Source organism: Rana temporaria, chromosome 1 (assembly GCF_905171775.1).
Source record: "Rana temporaria chromosome 1, aRanTem1.1, whole genome shotgun sequence".
Taxonomy (NCBI): Eukaryota; Metazoa; Chordata; class Amphibia; order Anura; family Ranidae; genus Rana; species Rana temporaria.
This window is the reverse complement of record NC_053489.1, coordinates 366,540,032-366,558,667: the sequence shown is the minus strand read 5'-3', so window position 1 is coordinate 366,558,667 and position 18,636 is coordinate 366,540,032.

Sequence of the window (18,636 nt, the reverse complement as noted above, 5' to 3'; positions counted from 1 at the left end):
GACCTCAACATAATTGAAAATCTATGGATAGACCTTAAAAGAGCAGTGCGTGACAGACAGCCCAGAAATCTCAAAGAACTGTAAGACTTTTGTAAGGAAGAATGGGCAAAGATACCTCAAACAAGAATTGAAAGACTCTTGGCTGGCTACAAAAAGCGTTTACAAGCTGTGATACTTGCCAAAGGGGGCACGTCACGTGACTTCATCGTGCGACGAACACGTGTGGGACACTAAGCACTGGCAGCAGCACCTGACGGACGGTAAACGAGCGCGGCGCTCGTACGATATGTAACCGATACCAGACTGCTACATGTGAGTCTTTTAAGATTGTTTTATGCTTTGATTAAATTGTTTTTAATACGGAATCACGCGATGTGCCCCCTTTCTTCTCCTTCCTCCACCCCCTCTGCCTTCGCATGAGCCATCTGCTCCGCGGACATCTAGGGAAGAAAAGTTGTGCAGGAGAATTTAGGGAGACGAGCTCGGCGCTCGTGGAGACAAGCACTCCATTTCTACACAGCGTGTAAGTTGTGTGAGTTTCCATCCACCTTATACAGAGCTCCCCCTTTGTTTTATTTATGTGATACCAGCATCACGCCACATTATCTTTATTATTATATATTTTCCATACATGACCAACTACTGAGACTCACCAGGAAGATCCCCACCAAACGAAAGGCCAGAGCACCCATTTTTGGGGTTGTTGAATGATAACCAGGAGGTAAGCTGCTTGGATCACTAACGGTGTGGGCGCACTTGTTTGGATTTGATTTTCCCGCACATCTTCATTCATCATTGGCTTTGGAACTTTATTTTTGATTATTTACTCAGTATGCTTTCTTGCAACAGCACTTTTTGGAATTTGATTTTGGTTCTTTTTTTCATCTAACTTGGGACTGTTGTACTGTAGTTTTTTCTCAGTCCTCTTCAGTGATATGCACAGTTTTGTCTAGTTTATGTTGATTTAATCACCACTTTGCAACTGCACCTCTACCATTTTTGTGATTTCATTACTGCTCCAGAGACCCACCTGACTTCAACCCACCCCCCCCCCCCTCCCCCCCTCCTTTAACCTTAATTCTCCCCCCCCCCTCACCTTCCCCTCACCTTCCTCTCTTCCCTGCCCACAGTGGTAATCATTCACAGCGCAGACATCATCACCTTTTGCAAATTATCTTTTATTGTCTAATTAGGATAGACTTTCTTTGTCTGCTGCAGTGTTCCCATTCACGTCCCACATTCCCCTCTCCCCCATTCACCTATCCAAGACAGCGCAGGAGTTTCACCCAGTCTCAATAAGGCCCCTTTCACATTGAGGAGTTTTTCAGGCGGTACAGCGCTAAAAATAGCGCTGCTATCGCGCCCGAAAAACTCCTTCACTGCACACTCAATGTGAAAGCCCTAGGGCTTTCACACTGAGGCGATGCGCTGGCGGGAGACAAAAAAATCTCCTGTCAGCAGCATCTTTGGAGCGGTGAGAGGAGCGGCATGTATACCGCTCCTTCACCGCTCCTTCCCATTGAAAACAATGGGAAACCGCGGCAATACCGCCCGCAATGCGCCTCTATAGAGGCGCATTGCGGGCGGTATTAACTCTTTATCGGCCGCTAGCGGGGGTTAATACCGCACCGCTAGCGGCTGATACCCGCGGCAATTCCGGCGGTATAGCGCCGCTATTTTTAGCGGCGTTATACCGCCACCGCAGCTCCCGCCCCAGTCTGAAAGGGGCCTAAGTGTAAAGAAAGGACGGAGTGTCAGGGAAATGTCCGTAGTAGAAGTACTGGCAATCTTGCCAGTAGAAGAAATGGCCAGAGAAGAAGTACTGGCAATCTTGCCAGTAGAAGAAATGGCCATAGGAGAAGTACTGGCAATCTTGCCAGTAGATGAAATGGGAGCCATAGGCTCATCATGTGACAGGAAGATCCTTCCTGATGCCTATTTAAAGAGAGCTCTGACCATCAGGCAGTGCTGACTGGTCTTCAGCTTGTACCCTGATACCCTGAATCTTGCTGTTACCTTGCTGATCTCCTGTTGCTGAACCTGGCTTGCCCTGACCCCCGTTCCTGAACTCTGTTATCCCCTGACTACTGGTTTCTGATCCTGGCTATTCACCTGACGCTGCTACCGCCTGCTGCTTGGTACCTCGCTGCCCGCCTTCCACTTGACCCGGCTTTCTGTATGACCCTGCATCTGCTTCCTGTGCTGAGCCCTGGCAACCCCCCAGTGTCTGCGACTTGCTCCTGCGACTTCCTGCAACTTCCTGCTACAAGTCTTCCAGGAACTACACCTCTTCTGATATCCAGTGTCGCTGCTCCCGCTGAGTGCCTCCTACTCATCCCGGCTCGCACCTCCCGCTACTGCTGTCGGAGTCTTCATCTGCAGGCACTCGTGTTCCTCCTGTCCCTCGGTGTCCTCTGTTTCATCTCCAGCGGTGCCAGGGCGGGAGATACAAGAGAGGCCGACCTCGTCATCTCAGTCTCCCATCAGGTACGTGACAGTACCAGTCAGCCAGTGATGGAGTCTGAAAGGGAGGTCCCTCTTCTACAAACCCTCTGTCGGACTGTTACCGCACTCTCTCAAATGGTGCAAGGGTTACATAAGGACTTTGTTCAGCTTCACGACCAATTGCAGCTTGCACCCAGCCTGGCTTCTACCTCTGAGGACTTGGGAATCAGGCATTCTGCTGCTCAAACCGTGACTTGCAACCATGTTGAACTTTCCTGTTCCCCTGAGCCAAGAGTGCCCCTACCTGAACGTTTCTCTGGAGATCGTAAAAGATTCAGAACTTTCCAAAGTGCCTGTGAACTTTACTTCTCTCTGCTACCCCGCACCTTCTCTACGGAAGAAGTTAAAGTGGGATTCCTTATCTCCTTATTGCTGGATGCACCCCAGGCTTGGGCCCACCGGCTTCGAGAGCAACATGATCCTGTCTTGGCTTCCGTTAACTCCTTTTTTGCGGCCATGGCTCAACTATATGCTGACCCTTTCCGTCATCACACAGCGGAAGCTACTCTGAGTCACCTGCAACAGGGCTCCAGGCCCGTTGAGGACTATGTATCGGACTTTCGCTTATGGAGCGCTGATACCAAATGGGACAATTCTGCCTTATGTTTCCATTTTCGTCTCGGCTTGTCGGAAGCTATCAAGGATGAGCTAGCCAGGGTGGACACACCTTCTTCCTTGAATGACCTGATTCTTCTTACTATACAGATTGACCGTCGTCTGCGGGAAAGACAGTCTGAAAAAGCGTTGAATTCCCACTTGTTGCCTGTTCATTCCAAACTTCCTTTACCCGCCTCCTCCGCAGCTATGCCGAAAGACACCCAGAAGGTTCCGCCTGCCAGTTTTCCGAGATCTCCTCTGACTCAGCAAGAACGATCTCGGCGTTATCATAATAGACTCTGCCTCTACTGTGGCGATGAAGGCCATTTCCTTCAGTCTTGTCCTCGAAGACACCGTAGGAGACCCTCTCCTCCATCCCAGATGGTTGCTTCTCCAAGCCTGGGCCAGAACCACACCTCACTACCAATTTCTCTCCAGTTTTCAGGAAAGATCCTTACTGTCCCCGCTATTGTGGATTCTGGGGCTTGTAGCTGTTTTGTAGACTCTTCCTTCGCTACCATGCATGAACTGCCATTGTGCGCCAAGAAAAACAGCTTTTTAGTTCATCTAGCGGATGGTTCAGGTATTAAATCGGGACCCGTCACGCTTGAGACTGCACTTATTCCCTGTTCCACTGCTTCTGGGCATCATGAACTCCTACGTCTGGATGTCATCACATCCCCTCTGTTCCCAGTTATCCTAGGGCAACCCTGGCTGAAGGCACACAATCCTCTCATCAACTGGTCCTCTGGGGAGGTGTCTTTCTCTTCTGATTATTGCAAGAAACACTGTTTTCCTCACACGCCCAGCCCGGGTGAACCATTCCTCTGCATCACTGTGGATCCTGAGACTGCTAAACTTGTGCCTTCCGTCTATCATGAATACCTAGATGTTTTCAATAAAAAGAATGCCGACACTCTCCCTCCTCACAGACCATACGACTGTCCTATTGAACTGCTACCTGGCGCTGAGATCCCCTTTGGCAGAATTTATCCCCTTTCTGAACTTGAACTTGAGGAATTACAGAAGTATATCAACGAAAACCTTGACAAGGGTTTTATCCGGCCTTCTTCTTCCCCTGCCGGAGCGGGGATATTCTTTGTTGAAAAGAAAGATCACACGCTTCGGCCTTGTATTGATTATCGGGACTTAAATAAGGTTACCATTAAAAATCGATACCCTCTACCCCTCATCCCTGAGTTGTTTCAGAGACTGCGTGAAGCACGTGTTTTCTCCAAGTTGGATCTAAGAGGGGCATATAACCTGATCAGAATCAGAGAAGGGGATGAGTGGAAGACGGCCTTTAGGTCTCGTTTTGGGCACTTTGAGTACCTGGTGATGCCCTTTGGGCTTTGTAACGCGCCAGCGACCTTCCAGCACTTTGTGAAGGATGTGTTTCGGGACTTTCTTGATGTGTTTACCATCGTTTACTTAGATGACATATTGGTGTTCTCCACTTCCCTTGAGCGTCATCGAGTCCATGTTAAGAAGGTACTAGACAGACTAAGGAAACACCATCTTTATGCCAAAGCAGAAAAATGTGAGTTCGAGAAGTCCACCATTCAGTTCCTGGGTCTTGTTATCTCCGCGGATGGGATTGCTATGGACCCCCAAAAGGTCTCTGCAGTTCTCGAATGGCCAGCCCCGACTGATAAAAAATCTGTACAACGGTTTGTGGGATTCTCCAACTTTTACAGGAAATTCATCAAGAACTTTTCAGGTATCATATCTCCCATCACACAATTAACCAGATCACACACAACCTTCTCATGGACTTTAGAGGCTCAAGCTGCTTTTGAAAAATTGAAGGGCCTTTTTACTTCTGCACCCATCTTGAGACATCCTGATCCTGCTTTGCCCTATGTTCTTGAGGTTGATGCCTCCGAAATTGCTGTGGGAGCCATATTGTCTCAACGACTGGGGACAAAGTCCCTACTTCACCCTGTTACCTTCTTTTCTAGGAAACTAAGTACCTCGGAAAGGAACTATGACGTTGGTGATCGGGAATTACTCGCTATTAAGTCTGCCCTGGAAGAATGGCGCTATCTTCTCGAAGGAGCGGCCCATCCTATTCTTGTGTTCACTGATCACAAAAATCTTGAGTATTTAAGAACAGCCAAGAGACTAAGACCCCGCCAGGCTAGATGGGCTCTCTTTTTTGCAAGATTCTGCTTCCATATTACTTATCGGCCAGGGTCTAAGAACGGGAAGCCAGACGCCCTTTCCCGTATGTTCCAAGACACTGAGGTTCCTCCTGAACCTGATACCATTTTGCCTGCTAAAAATTTTCTTTTGTTACAGAGTGATCTCATCTCGCAAATCAAGTCAGCAGTCCAGAACCATCCTCCACCTCCGGAACTCCATCTTCAATGTAAGGAAGGGCTCTACTACCACGGTGAGCAAATTTTTGTTCCTGAGCACCTACGAACGGCAGTTCTTTACATGTGCCATGACCATCCCTTGGCAGGGCACTTTGGAGCCTATAAGACCTCAAATTTGGTCCTGCGCTCCTTCTGGTGGCCCCACTTGTTGCAAAACTGCAGGGACTATGTTAAATCTTGCACAACGTGCCTTCGGAATAAGTCTGATAGGGCTAAGAATTGGGGCCTATTGGAACCCCTTCCTGTTCCTGACAAATTGTGGTCTATGATCTCTATGGACTTCATTGTCGAGTTACCCCCTTCCGAAGGGTTTACCACCATTTTTGTAATTGTGGATCGGCTATCTAAGATGGCCCACTTTGTGCCCCTGAAAGGTACCCCTTCTGCAGCGGAAACTGCCTCTTCCTTTATCAGAGAAGTTGTACGCCTACACGGCATTCCTGCTAACATCACCTCTGACCGTGGGGTGCAATTTACATCCCGATTTTGGAAGTCCCTATGTGAAGCTCTGGGCATTAAACACTGTTTGTCCTCTGCCTATCATCCTCAGACTAATGGGCAAACAGAGAGGACAAACCAGACTCTGGAGCAGTATCTGCGTTGTTTTTCATCATTCGCACAAGATGACTGGGCCTCTCTCTTGCCGTTAGCAGAGTTTGCATACAATAACTCTATTCATTCTGCAATCAAACAAACCCCCTTTTTTGCTAACTATGGGTTCCACCCATCCTTTTTGTCTGATGTTCCCCAGGAATCCTCAGTCCCAGCAGTACAGGATCGTCTGGACTTCTGGAGGTCCAACAACCAACTCTTGCAGGAAACCATCACTAAAGCCCAAGAAAGCAACAAAAGGTTCTTCGATAGGAGGAGGAGAGGTAACCTTGACCTTCAACCAGGGGATAAAGTGTTGCTTTCCACTGCAAATTTAAAGTTGGCTTGCCCCTCTAAGAAATTAGGACCCAGGTACATTGGCCCATTTCCTGTTAAGAAGAGGATTAATGCTGTTGCCTTTGAGCTTAGCCTGCCGGGAAGTTTGAGGATTCACCCAGTGTTTCACGTCTCCCTCTTGAAACGATCCATTGCTAACCCCTTCCCTGATCGTGAACCCGAAGCCCCAGCCCCTGTGCTTGTCGAAGGAAACGCGGAATTTGTGGTCGAAACCGTTCTGGATTGCAGGAAGAGAAGGGGTCAAACCCAGTTTCTAATCAAATGGAAGGGCTACGGTCCGGAAGAAAATTCTTGGGAACCGGCTTCTAACATACATGCACCAAGATTGGTGCAAGCCTTTTTTCAACGCCACCCAGAAAAGAGAGCCCTGAGGGGCATCCAGAGGCTGCCCGTAAGGGGGGGGCAATGTAAGGAAAGGACGGAGTGTCAGGGAAATGTCCGTAGTAGAAGTACTGGCAATCTTGCCAGTAGAAGAAATGGCCAGAGAAGAAGTACTGGCAATCTTGCCAGTAGAAGAAATGGCCATAGGAGAAGTACTGGCAATCTTGCCAGTAGATGAAATGGGAGCCATAGGCTCATCATGTGACAGGAAGATCCTTCCTGATGCCTATTTAAAGAGAGCTCTGACCATCAGGCAGTGCTGACTGGTCTTCAGCTTGTACCCTGATACCCTGAATCTTGCTGTTACCTTGCTGATCTCCTGTTGCTGAACCTGGCTTGCCCTGACCCTGTTCCTGAACTCTGTTATCCCCTGACTACTGGTTTCTGATCCTGGCTATTCACCTGACGCTGCTACCGCCTGCTGCTTGGTACCTCGCTGCCCGCCTTCCACTTGACCCGGCTTTCTGTATGACCCTGCATCTGCTTCCTGTGCTGAGCCCTGGCAACCCCCCAGTGTCTGCGACTTGCTCCTGCGACTTCCTGCAACTTCCTGCTACAAGTCTTCCAGGAACTACACCTCTTCTGATATCCAGTGTCGCTGCTCCCGCTGAGTGCCTCCTACTCATCCCGGCTCGCACCTCCCGCTACTGCTGTCGGAGTCTTCATCTGCAGGCACTCGTGTTCCTCCTGTCCCTCGGTGTCCTCTGTTTCATCTCCAGCGGTGCCAGGGCGGGAGATACAAGAGAGGCCGACCTCGTCATCTCAGTCTCCCATCAGGTACGTGACACTAAGTGTATATTGATTGGTTTGCGCAAAAGTTATAGCGTCTACAAAATGGGGATAGATTTATGGCATTTTCATTATTATTATTTTTTTCACTAGTAATGGCGGCGATCTGCGTTTTTTTTATCGGGACTGCAACATTATGGCAGACACATTCTTGGGACCATTGGCATTTATACAGTAATCAGTGCTATACAAATGCACTGATGACTGTAAAAATGTCACTGGCGTGGAAGGGGTTAACACTAGGGGGCGATCAAGGGGTTAATTGTGTTCCCTGAAATAATTAATCAGATCATCAACAGAGTGGGGCTGTGGAACTGAGGTTTAAGGAGTTCCCAGTGCCACGTCCCGATAATTCAAAATGGGAAAAAACTAAATGGCAGATGATGGCCTTTGAAGGCGTATATAAGTTTAAAAAATTGAATATTTATTGACAAAAAAGGAAGAAACATATAAAATCATTAAAAAAGCATATAAAGTATATAACAATGAAGGCTATTCCTAAGAATGGCAAGAAACGCTAAAAATTAGCATAGCACAGCACCTATAACCTAGGGATACAATATGTAAATAAGAGTGGAGAATTACCGATCAATTCCCACTAGTAATATGTAAAAAACAGCCCTTGTGGTTTGCAGGGGGTGGTGTGTCATGCGTAGCTCAGCCCGACATGTTGCGCGTTGCAAGAAAAACGCTTCTTCAGGAGCTTTAAGCGATTATTTCAATCGTGAAGAGTAAGAAGAATGCGGGCAGAAAGTATAAATATATTCAAAAATGCAGACAGGTGCTTGGAAAAGTCCTTTTCTTGTTCTGGAATGGGCCAGTACAAGTAATCAAAAAAAACTCTGGTAGGGATCCTTAGTTGAAGTGTTGCCTAAAAGTCTGATAAGGGCAAGGGTACATTCAAGAGACCTGCTCATTAGAGAAATACTGCTAATGATGAGGTTGCTGGGGGAGAGATGGACCTTTCCATTAGCTGGAGAAGTGTAAAGTATATTTCTCCAAAAACTGCATCATTGGCAATACATCCAGCCGAAATGCTTCTGCCTCTGGTGACAGCCTCGGTGTCCACGACTGTGTGTTCCACGCCTGCTATACTGCTTAAAGGGACCGACGTACAGCTACGAAGGTTTGCGGGATCTTGCCGACCTGCCGCAGTATAATGACGGCAGATGGTCGGCAAGTGGTTAAAAAAAGAGTTTGTCCTACACCATTTCCATTTAACAACTATTTGATGTAAAAAAAAAAATGTTTTTTTTTTTTTTTACATGAAACATGTCTTTTACTGACTTTTTATATTTCTTTAAGACCGCTTTCACACTGGGGCAGTGCACTTGCAGCACAGGAAAAAAAAGTCCTGCAAGCAGCATCTTTGAGGCGGTGGGGGAGTGGTGTATACACCGCTTCTCCACCGCCCCTGCCCATTGAAATTAATAAGTAGCGCTGCCGAAGTGTGGCAACCCTTTCCTTAACCGCTAGTGGGGGTTAAAAGCATCCCGCTAACGGGCGAAAAGCGCAGCTGTAATAGCGGTAAAGTTAAAACTAGTGGCGCTTTACCGATAACGTCCAAACCGCCCCAGTGTGAAAGAGGTCTTAGGCTTGTTTTTGTAAACACGTCAAGACTTGTGTCAGTGCCTGGGTCATGTTCTTTTGTTACTTTACACCGTTTATGGTTCACTAGTGTTGGAAAAGTGATATTTATGTTAATGGTACTGGTTCACACTGACATCTGTGAACTGCTGGGGGTGTTAATGACACCCCCAGATCGGTTCACAGTATAAACTGTGAAATGGTGCAGGAATTGAATCTCATAGGTGTGAACACCCTTGCGATCCGATTCCAGTGCGGACCTAAAAAAGGTCCTGCACCATTTTGGTGCAAATTCGATGTGATTTCAGCCACATCGCATGTGATGTGCACAGCATTGCAGTGCGAATCACATGCAAAGTCTGTGATCATACAAGTGTGAACTCAGCCTCAGCCTGGTCTGATCTGGTCATGCTTGCTGGATACCACCATGTGGTATCCCTTACATAACACTAAAGCCACTAATGATCAGATCGGCTGCACCTAGGAATCGGGAAATTTCTGGTCTCAGCCAGGGGCGGACTGACAACTCATGGGGCCCCCGGGCAATAGAAGATTATGGGGCCCCTCTGGCTTACAGATGGCCACCACGCCAGGAGGTAGTGCAGAGGCGGGCAGCTAAAATCTTGGGATATTCACATTAAAAGCATGTCATTTTCGGACATATCAGGGACAGATCTAAAAAAAACACAGATTTTTACATACTGTCCCTGGTTTTACTGAGCCTGGCAACCCGGATGGGGCCCCCTAGTGGCATGGGGCCCTCGGGCAGTGCCCGAGTGACTCAATGGTCAGTCCGCCCCTGGTCTCAGCATTTGCTAATCGCTGCAAGATGCACTCCGAGGTGTTTTTCATACCTTACAACTTTTAAACTGGAGACTGAGGGACACTTGAGGGAGGTAGAAGCCTGCGGCGCTACAAAAATGGGTGTCGCCAGACGTTATAGTGGGAGGGGCGTAAGGGGCATGGTTAAATAAAATCCAAGCTTCAGGTATGTGCTGGGGGGTCGCTTTGGGGGGTAGAATGTCGGGGACAGATATATACAAGGTGAGGTGGGGGTGGATATGTGCTTGGTGAGACACTTTGGGAGGGGAGTAAAATTGTGCTGGGGGTTAAATACATACCGGGGGGCTTTTGGAGGGGTGTGAAATTGTGCTGGGGGGGTCAGATACATACTGGGGGTACTTTGGGAGGGGAGTGGACTTGTGCTGTGGGGTCAGATGTGTACAGGGGGGGGTCACTTTTGGAAGGGAGGGGGGAGAACTTGTGCTAGAAGGTGGGGTGGGGGGCAGATTTGTGCTTGGGGGGTACTTTGGGAGGAGAGTGGACTTATGCTGAGAGGGTCAGACGTACTGGGGGGTGCTTTGGGAGGGGAGTGGACTTGTGTTGGGGGGGTCAGATACGTCAGATACGTACTGGGAGGGGATGCTTTGGTAGGGGAGCAGACTTGTGCTGGGGGGTGCTTTTGGAGGGGAGAGGACTTGTGCTAGAAGGTGGGGCAGATATATGCTTGGGGGGCACTTTAGGAGGAGAGTGGACTTGTGCTGGGGGCTCAGATACATACGGGGGCACAGAACTGTGCTGAGTGATTAGATACAGACTGGGCGATGCTTTGGGTGGTGAGATATGTACTGGGGGCGCTTTGGAAGGAGGGGAGTGCTAGAAGGTAGGGTGGGGGCAGATATGTGCTTGGGGGTACTTTGGGAAGGGAGTGGACTTGTGCTGGGGGGGGGTCAGATACGTACTTGGGGGGATGCTTTGGGAGAGGAGCAGACTTGTGCTGGGGGGTGCTTTAGGAGGAGAGAGGACTTGTTCTAGAAGGTGGGGTGGGAGTGGATATGTGCTCTGGTTGGCACTTTGGGAAGGAAGTGGACTTGTGCAGGGGTTTTAGATACATACAGGGGCACAGAATTGTGCTGGGGGGGTCAGATCTGTACTGGGGGATGCTTTGGGAGGGAAGAGGACTTATGCTAGAAGGTGGGGTGAGGGAATTTTAAATCCAATCCCCCCTTCAGCACAAGTTCTCTTCCCTCCCAAAGTGCCCCTCCAGAACATATCCTCTTACACCCTTGTTACTTGCACCCCCTCCACCCCTCTTACCCATCACTGTCAAAGGGGCATGGTTAAATAAAAAAAGCCTTCTTAAAATATGTTTAGATTGGTGCTCCAGTGGACTGAACAAGAAAAAAAATAGGAGATCCCTCTATCCACGCAAATTAGGTGGATGGAGGAATCCCTCCCACCGGCCACCTCAAATCCTTGCCTCTATCTATACCATTGTGTCACAAAGAGCACTTACCACTATGCCACTTCACCACAATCGACCCTTAAACACTATGGGCCAGGTTCTCAGAACAGATACGACGGCGTATCTCCTGATACACCGTCGTATCTCTTGTTCTATCTATGAGGCTGATTCAGAGAATCAGTTCCGCATAGATAGCCCTAAGATTCGACAGGTGTAATTAACTTACACCGTCGGATCTTAGGATGCAGTACCTCGGCCGCCGCTGGGGGGAGTTTGCGTCATATTCCAGCTTCGGGTATGCAAATTAGCAGTTACGACGATCCACAAAGGTTTTCCCGTCGTTACGTCGGCGCAAGTCTTAGTTTCCCGTCGCAAAGATAGGGCTGCTATTAACATGGTGTAAAATTACTCCACCATGTTAAAGTATGCCCGTCGTTCCCGCGTCTCTTTAGAATTTTTTTTTCCGGCGTAAGTACGTTACGCACGTCGCGATTCACAAACACGACGCGCCGCCGTAATTTCGCGCAAAGCACGTCGGGAAAACTGCGAACGGAGCATGCGCAGTACGTCCGGCGTGGGAGCGCGCCTAATTTAAATGGTACCCGCCCCATTTGAATTGGGCGGGCTTGCGCCGGACGGGTTTACGATACACCGCCGCAAGTTTACAGGTAAGTGCTTTGAGGATCGGGCACTTAGACTGAAAACTTGCGGCGGTGTAACGTAAACGGGGTACGTTGCGCCGCCGCAATTGTACCTGAATCTGGCCCTATGCCACTAGCAGCCTCTTGTTGAACCATGCACTGTTCCCTGCCTGTCCCCAGTACAATCCTCTCCCGTGATTAGTCTGTCCACCAGTAAATTTCCACACTCCCCCATTAGTCTGTCCCCCAGTGCAACACCATAGGTCTGTGCCCAGGACAGTTTCCCCCTCACGTTTGTCTGTATGCCAGTATAAACCCCCCCCCCCCCTTCCCAGGTCAGTCTGTGCCCAGTACAACCCCCCACTTCCCCAGGTTAGTCTCACTGACCTGAGGGAATTGTACAGGGTAGACTAATCTTGGAAGGGGGTAGGGGGTTGTAGACCCAATCTGCCACAGTCACATCTGCACAATCCCCCACCTCCCAAATTCACAGAATTCAAATCAGAAAGACTGGCATGGAAGATCAAATTTCTCCTGTGTGCCAGATGACATCAGCCACCCACACCCACCAGAGATGCTGTTTCCACCCCTGTGTGTGGCTGTAAGTGTAGTCACACAGGATCCCCTCTGACAGGAGTTGCACTGCCGGTGTAGCGGTGTAGTGTCACATTCTGCTCCCTATCACAGATTGCTCCGGAAGTGACGTTCCATCGCCGCCATCTTGCTACACCCCACACTATTGCACAGTAATAATAGAGTGTGAAGGGGCAAGCGGACATCTTGTTGCACCCACCGGAGTTTTCAATTTCACTGTTATTTTTAACACAAAACGGAGCTTATGGGCCAGATTCACGTAGATCAGCGCATCTTTATGCCGGCGTAGGAGATGCGCTACGCCGACGTAACTTTGAGAGGCAAGCAGCGTAATCTCAGAGCAAATGCTCCCAGCTTTGCGCCGGCGTAACTTAAATTCATCGGCGTAAGCCGACGTAATTCAAAGTGGGAAGGAAGTGGGTGTGATCCATTTAAATGAAGCATGACCCCATGCAAATGAAGGGCCGAACGAACGACGCATGCGCCGTGACGTGATCGCATGTCCCACGTCCCTGTGTGCATGCTCACAACTACGCCCGGCGTATCCCCCGAGATAAGCCGGCCCACCGTTTACGTCCAGGGCATAAATATGCCCAGACATGCGCCCGTCAAGTGCAAAAGTACACCAGCAGCTTTGATTGGTTTGGTGTTGGAACTTTTGCTTGCATATTTCAGAGCCATGTCTGCACCAGTGCCTAGGCGTAGGGACAGGAGGAATAACAATTTCACACAAGAGGAGAAGGCTCTTATTATTGATGCCATGTCAAGGCACAACAAGTACCTCCATGGTTCTGAGAGTGGCAGGACCAGCAAGGTCCATAAGGATGAGATATTGGCTGAGATTGCAACACAGGTCAATGCCCTTGGCCATGAGGATCGGTCCCCAAACGACATAGGCAAGAAAATAAACGACCTGTGGCGTCTCGTGAAAGAGAAGGTGACCAAGATAAGGAGGCACAGCAGGGGCACCGGAGGTGGATCAGCCCTGAATATCACGCTGACTCCTGATGAGCAGGTCATAGCCAGGTGCCTGGAGAGGGAGCAGGTGGAGGGCCTGGAGGGCTTTGATTCAGTTGATCAGCCCTTGAGGACAGGTAAGTGTATTTTATCTCTTATCGGGTGTGTAGCATGTGCGGGGGTGGAAGGGAACATGTGACAAGTGTGTGGGTCCACCAACTAGTGAATGTTTTGTGTCATCCACAGATGTCCAGGAGGGAGCTGGGCCATCCTCTGCTGCTGGGCGACCAACCCCATCCCATGAGGACAGTGTCCACACCTCTCCTTTAGTGAAAGAAGAGGAGGTGCATGGTCCTCTGGAGGAAGGAATATACGTTGGGGACGAGACCATCATCCCAGGACCCTCCCATACCTCCACCTCCATAGGGGATAGCCCCCAAGGGCCTCCTCCATCAGGGGAAGCCCCTCCTCCTCCTCCATAAGGGAAGTACCCTCAAGGGCATCCCCATACAGACGGCCCCTAGCCTCTCCTGCACCCAGGAAGGCTACGAGGAAGACGAGGGGTGATCCAGAGGCCTTAGAAGCGACTTTGTCGAGGGACCAGGCCAGGCAGACCCGCCATGTTGGTTCTGTAGCATGTGACATGCGCCGTGTGGCAGACAGCCTGGCCTCCTTGGGCCAGACCCAGGCTGCCTGCACACTGGAAGTCCAGCAGGCCCTTACCCAGCAGGCTGCTCACACTACTGCCATCATGGAAAGTGTACAGGAGGTCAGTGCAAACAGCACAGCGATAGTGACCTGCCTGGGGGACCTGGAGGCCACAACTTCAGGCCTTGTGGCAGAGGTCAGGAGCCTGGCAGTGGCCATACAGGCCAATACAGAATCAGACTAATGCGGTCCTCACACGCATAGCCCTGGCTTTGGAGGGCAGCCAGCCAGCCAGGGAGAGACCGGGGGATGATCCTCCTCCCGATGACCCACCCCCCCATCTGCGGCTCCCCCCAGGCAACAGAGGATCAGGAGCCTTGGCACTAGGCGTAGCCCACGTCAGGGCAAATGAGTGCCAGTTATAGTATTTGCTTATTATACTCAGGTTATGAGTCTTATTATTTTATTATTATACTCAGGTTATGAGTCTTATTATTTTATTATTATACTCAGGTTATGAGTATTATTATTTTATTATGTGGTATGAATGGTCAGCAACATAATTGGAGCCTTGCCGTGGCGTTGCTGCTCCCAAGTCCTGCTTGGTGGACTTGGGCTAATCCAATGTGATGAGGATGTGGGGTGTGTGTGCTAGGGACCACAGTGGTGTGCATGCGTGCATTCTCCTTGTGCCATGATGAATGTGTGTGTTTAACGTGCAAAGATGCCTACTGCGAGGCATCTCCTGACTGCTCTTCTCTCAGCAGACGGGGTAGCCTCGGGCAGGGGGGGACTGTGTGGTTCGGGGGTCAGGTCATCACGTATGTCAATCTCCAGGCCCTTTACATGGCGAAGTTGTGTAGAATGCAACATGCACCGATGATCTGGCACACAAAGTTTGGGGAATACAACAGGGTCCCCCCAGACTTATCCAGGCATCGGAAACGGGACTTCAGGAGGCCAAATGTGCGTTCCACCACTGCACGGGTACGTGCGTGTGCTTCATTGTATCTTCTCTCTCCTGTGGTTTGGAGATTCCGGTATGGAGTCATGAGATGGGGCCCAAGTGCATATGCAGAGTCACCTGGAAGGGAAAAGACAGGAGGATGTTAGTCATGAACATGGGTGCTCAACCTGTGGCTCTCCAGCTGTTGCAAAACTACAATTCCCATAATGCCTCAGCCTTTGGGAGACATGCTTGTACCTGTCAGCGGCTTGCAATGCCTCATGGGAATTGTAGTTCCGCAACAGCTGGAGAGCCACAGGTTGAGCACCCATGGTCATGAATGTGCCCCTCGTGATGTCTGCATCATGGGGTCGGACAGTCATGCCTGACTCCCATGTCACTCACCAACCAGCCAGCTGTTCCCGTACACGTTCTGTTCAAATTCTGTTGGGATGGTGCTTTGACGGTATATGTAGCTGTCGTGGCTGGCCCCTGGGTGTTTGGCACGGACGTGCCATATGAGGCATTGGGCATCGGCTATCACCTGTACGTTGATGGAATGCCAGTGCTTACGATTGCGGTATATGTGCTCCGTGTCACGGGGGGCTGGAGTGCCACATGTGTGCAATCAATGGCCCCCACGGTGCGTGGAAATCTGGCAATTCTGTAGAAATCCACTATTGCCGTCTGCCACAGATGCTCCTGGGTGGGTCTGATGATGTGGTGGGACATGCATCTGAGGATTGCGGGGACAACCTGGTGCACACATCTGCTCATGCTGGATTGTGACAAACCAGCCACAACTCCACTTGTATGCTGTAAAGATCCACTTGCAAGGAAATGGAGTGTTGTCAGTACCTTGACCAGTGGCTGCACTGCATGTGAGCGGTGTGTCTTGCTGGTGATGTCATCCTGCAGGGTTCTGGCTAATTACAGGATGGCATCAGTGTTGAATCTGAAGATGTGATACACCTCCGAATCCCCCATGCCAAAGATGTTCATGCGTGTGCGTTATATCCTCTCCCGTGCCCTCCTACGTTCCCGTAGGCGCAGTAGTGCTATGACCACAGCTGCCCCTGGCATGTTGGCACACAGATGTGTTGTCCTGCAAGTGTGGGTGCTTAGCTTGCTCAGCTCGTCCGTAACGCTGCTGCTGTAGCTGCTCTCCAGCTGACCTGTGCAAGTCTGTTGCAAAGTTACCCCTGCTTTTATGAGGGGTAACTTTAGGCCGGGCGTACAGCTTACGCGCACTGTGTGTAGCCTGCGCCGGCCAAACGTACGTTTGAGAATCGGCATATCTCCCTCATTTGCATATTTGAATAGGAAATCAATGGGAGCGAAAGATGCGCCCAGCCTAAATATGCGCCCAAGTTACGCCGGCGTAGGAAAGTTACGTCGGTCGGATGAAGCCTATTTTCTGGCGTATCTGCTTCTGTGGGTACGGCACAAAGATATGCCAGCGCACATTTAGACTTACGCCGCGCATCTCGAGATACGTATGTTTAAATACAGTATTTGTAAATCCAACTGACTGTTTACATGTTAAACGTGACATTAGCAAGCATGTAAGGTCAGCAGGTTTGCTGCTGCTTTAAAAATGTAACATGTAAACAGTCCGTCGGTTTTCCAAATTCTGTAATTAAAGTGGAGGTTCACCCAAAAAGTTAATTTTTAATATTACATTGATGCTCATTTTGTCAAGGGGAATCGGGTAGTTTTTTTTAAATCGAAGCAGTACTTTTAGCCGTTTTAGAGAGCGATCATCTCCGCCGCTTCCGGGTATGGGCTGCGGGACTGGGTGTTCCTATTTGATTGACAGGCTTCCGACAGGCTTCTGACGGTCGCATACATCGCGTCACGATTTTCCGAAAGTAGCCGAACGTCGGTGCGCAGGCGCCGTATAGAGCAGCACCGATGTTCAGCTTCTTTCGGCTACTTCTTCTCAACTCGCTGGCTGCATGGGAGAAGAGGTAAGAAGTCAGCATCCCCCGCTTCTCACTTATATGTAAGATGTAATTTCCGACAGCAGGACACCCCTGTAACGGTCACCACCGTTTACGACCTTCCATCACATCCACGACAGCTTATCGACACTCCACAATCAGGCAAACGAACGAGACCCATAAGAATTCCCCCCAGAAACAAGACACACGGCTCTTGTTTGAGGTTTAAAACAGGGAATGACTCTTTATTATCTGCACATGGTAATACATTTCTCTTCAAAATACATCCCTCCCACCCTTGGGAAACAGGGTGGGTTAAATTGTCCAATGACAATGGTGATACAGGTCAGGTGTGTTCAAACTTCTCCTTCAGCAAACAGTCCCAGCAGGGGGGGGGGGCTGCTGGAGTGATTCCCCCCCTTTCCTCACAGCAAGACATTTAAACATCCCATAATAGGTATGCAGACTGTACCAAGCTCCAATACACATAGCAGACTTAATTACCACAATAGACAATGGAATGCAACCGCACCCCACCCCTTTCATCACAGCAAGCTTACTAGTATACATCAACCACCAACACACAATATATATACAATATCTGACCGCATTAAATGTGACTAGCACAGACCATAGTGGGGTCACAATTAACCAACATCTTACAGTGTCTCAAAATCCTGCAATACGATGTCCCATCTCATGTAATACATGAATACATGAATTACGATTCACTTGCCACCCCATGCCCAAAGGGCACAGAGTGGACTCAGACCCAAGAGTTATCAGTGACGCTGACACAGGAGTATCCTCCATCCTCACAAAGTCTTTGGGTGTCCCGGGTCATTCCGTTACATCTCTCCCCTTTCGGTGGGAGACTAACACAGGAGGAGACCCCGAATGGGTTGACTCCGAAGTTAGTCAGTAGTACCAGTCCTCCAATGCTGGTATCCATACCGTACCCCAAATAAATTGCTCCAAACAGAGCATTACTCACCCTGCCAACCTCTGTCTCTCTCAGAGAACCTGCCTGCCGCTGGGGAGAGGCCTGGACTGGCCCTTCTCCCTGGAGTCCTTTCAGCCGCTGGAGAGACGACAGGGTGGCTGGGCTCAGTTCATCATGCTGCTGGGGATCTGGGCCAACTGGCCCCCATCCCTGGGGTATACCAGTGGAGACTGAAGTCCCATCCACTGGTGGTAGAAAATCCCCTGATGCTTGCAAAGCAAAGCCGACATCCCCCTGTCTCTGTGACGCACCATTTTCTGGGGTTGTGTCAGTGGAGACCACAGTCCCATCCACTGCCACAGGAACTCCCTCTTCTGCTAGGTGAGAGCCAAGACTTGTGGCACTCTGCTCCGTTGCCAGCCCTTCTGCTGGGTCGCTTTGAGGGGAGACCACAGTCCCATCCCCCGATGTCAGCTCAAGCTGCAGTTGTGTGCCGCAGCCAGTATCATCCTGCCCTGCTGCCAGGGATTC